We start from the raw sequence: 2,218 nt of genomic DNA, 5'->3' as shown, positions 1-2,218 counted from the left end.
ATATAAGGTTGAAAAGAAACAACGGAACAAGGAGAAAGAGTCAGACGAAGACAGGGCACCGCCTTTAGTCGAGCAAATCGACCCCAGGACATATTTTCGTAGTTATCATCAGTGTATTTTGGCCATTTAAATAAAACTTTTGAGTGTTATTTCCAGCAGGTAGACATACTTAGTATGTTCTTTGATTAATTTTAATACTTCAGTTATATATATATATATATATACACGCGCATTAATGTGTGTATATATGTGCGTGTATATATGTGTATACATGCATATATGTTTACATACATACACACATATATTTATACACACACACACATATATATATATATACATTTTCTTCTATCTATATATATATATATATATACATATATATATATATATATGTTCTCCCCACCTACGTTTCTCAACCAATCTCGTCAGCTTGAATCCTACTATCTCATCTGTGCTGGTTGTCCACAGTCTCAACATTTTAGTTACCTTATATCTTCCTGCAAGTAGAACAGCCGCAAAGCTACAAAGTTGGCTATTCTATCAATATGTTTGACTGCAAAAACCATTTACATAAAACTTCGTCTTCTGTTAATATGTCTAACCTGTTAATAAATGTTTTTAATAAATATGTCGGCGCCATTTTAATCGAAACAATGATGTTTACTTAATACAGATTTTACAACATCAGCTGCGTCGGTAAATCATTTATTAACTACATACTGCTTAAATAAAATTTTCTTTACATAAAAGAACAAAAAGAATGTCCTAAAAGCTGAGGATTTCACTCAGTTTCGAAGTGTTTCGATTTCCTGACAAACGCTGATAAAAAGGGAAAAGAATTTCAAAAATATATAAAATTACTGGTGAAAAAAAATGGCTGCGGCAACATAAAAAATAGATTTATTTTACTTGTTTCAGTCGTTTGACTGCGGCTATGCTGGAGCACTGCCTTTAAGGGTTTTAGCGTCTCCAGGACTTATTTTTTTGAGCTTAGTACTTAGTCTATCTGTCTCTTTTGTCGAAGCACTAAGTTACAGCGGATGTAAACGCACTAACACCGGTTGTCAAAGATGATGGGGGCAAACACAGACACAAGGACATACATACACGCATACATACATACATACATATAGGCGCAGGAGTGACTGTGTGGTAAGTAGCTTGCTTATCAACCACATGGTTCCGGGTTCAGTCCCACTGCATGGCACCTTAGACAAGTATCTTCTACTATAGCATCGAGCCGACCAAAGCCTTGTAAGACGGAAACTGAAAAGAAGCCCATCGTATATATGTATATTTCTTTATTGCCCACAAGGGGCTAAACACAGAGGGGACAAACAAGGACAGACAAAGGGATTAAGTCGATTACATCAACTCCAGTGCGTAACTGGTACTTTATTTATCGACCCCGAAAGGATGAAAGGCAAAGTCGACCTCGGCGGAATTTGAACTCAGAAAGTAACGGCAGACGAAATACCGCTAAGCTTTTCACCCGGCGCGCTAACGTTTCTGCCAGCTCGCCGCCGTCGTATATATGTATATATATATGTATGTGTGTGTATATGTTTGTGTGTATATGTTTGTGTGTATATGTTTGTGTGTCTGCGTTTGTAACTTCGAGGGGAGGGGCAAATCGATTATATTTTCAGTTGGTAGTTATTTTATCGATTCCGAAAGGATGAAAGGCAAAGTCGACCTCGGTAATATTTGAACTCAGAACGTGAAGACGGACGAAATGCCGTCAAACATTTTGTCCGGCGTGGTAACGATTCTGCTAGCACGTCACCTGAAGCTGCACAGATTGTTTGATTTGTTCGACTAAGTCCTTCAAGGCAATGATTCAGCGTGGCCGCTGTCTAATGACTGAAACAAACCAAAGTGTAAAAGATTACGACTTCTTTGGAAACACTTGTCTTGCGCAAAAGATAATCGTTCTAGAATTAAAAGAGAATTTCGATGACCTTAATGAAAAGAAGGAAAATAATAACTGAAGCGGCGCAGGCGTGGCAGTGTGGTAAGAAGCTTGCTTCCGAACCATATGGGTCTGGGTTCAGTTCTTCTGTGTGGCACCTTGGGTAAGTGTCTTCTACTATAGCCTCGGGCCGACGAAGGCTTTATGAGCGGATTTGGGGGACGGAAATTGAAAGAAGCCCGTCGTATATACATACACACACACACACACACACATATATATATATATATATATATATATATATATATA

At 38.0% G+C, this 2,218-nt stretch overlaps 1 protein-coding gene across 1 annotated transcript in view; it reads right to left on the bottom strand.

Annotated features, from left to right (window-relative positions):
- The window catches only part of LOC106872663 (iroquois-class homeodomain protein IRX-6), a 235,715-nt gene that overhangs the window by 47,397 nt on the left and 186,100 nt on the right, over positions 1 to 2,218 (bottom strand). The gene's annotated exons all lie outside the window — the stretch shown is intronic.

Source organism: Octopus bimaculoides, chromosome 1 (genome assembly GCF_001194135.2).
Source record: "Octopus bimaculoides isolate UCB-OBI-ISO-001 chromosome 1, ASM119413v2, whole genome shotgun sequence".
Lineage (NCBI taxonomy): Eukaryota > Metazoa > Mollusca > Cephalopoda > Octopoda > Octopodidae > Octopus > Octopus bimaculoides.
Note: the sequence above shows the minus strand (reverse complement) of the source record. Positions and strands in the feature narration are given on the sequence as shown.